The following is a 607-nucleotide window of genomic DNA, read 5'->3' on the forward strand; positions in this document are numbered from 1 at the left end:
AAAGGAGCGGTTCTCCAACATGATTGGAACGCCGAACAAGAACCATACATACCCTACCATATGTGTCACCTTTTGTCAGGAGGAGAGTTTGTGGGGGGGAGGGGCTTAGAACAACATTTGCAAATAGTTTGAAAAGACATTGCAGCAACTGGAATTCTAACAAAAACAAAAAGGAAATAACGTATGCATGACTGTTGAGCATATAAATTCCCAAAACTTGCCGCTAGGTGCATCAGCGGGCTCCATAGCTCAGTGGTTAGAGCACTGGTCTTGTAAACCAGGGGTCGCGAGTTCGATCCTCGCTGGGGCCTAGGGCGCGTTCCTTTTCATCTGTGAAGCTGATCCTTTGAGATTCTTTGTAACTAATTCGCGAACATGATACAATAGGGGAGATTTTGTAACGAATGCGTGAATATGATGCAATATGGTGGCTACATGTGTTTCTAGCTGTTATATAATTCAAATACAGTACATCGAACAGTAAATAGCCTAAATCCCATTATGACTAGATGTGTAATCTGCGAATGGTTTTGTTGTGAACCCTTGATTTATCTGATACAGTCAGCCAAAACATTGAGTGAGAATATTTTGTAAATAGCCCAAGTGA

The 607-nt window shown here is 41.8% G+C and overlaps 1 non-coding gene across 1 annotated transcript; it reads left to right on the forward strand.

Moving 5' to 3' along the window:
* The first annotated feature begins 238 nt into the window (after window positions 1-238).
* On the forward strand, window positions 239-311 carry trnat-ugu (transfer RNA threonine (anticodon UGU)). Its single transcript has one exon. It is a non-coding gene; the product is annotated as a tRNA-Thr (tRNA).
* Window positions 312-607: the final 296 nt, after the last annotated feature.

Source organism: Engraulis encrasicolus, chromosome 18, assembly GCF_034702125.1.
Source record: "Engraulis encrasicolus isolate BLACKSEA-1 chromosome 18, IST_EnEncr_1.0, whole genome shotgun sequence".
Taxonomy (NCBI): Eukaryota; Metazoa; Chordata; class Actinopteri; order Clupeiformes; family Engraulidae; genus Engraulis; species Engraulis encrasicolus.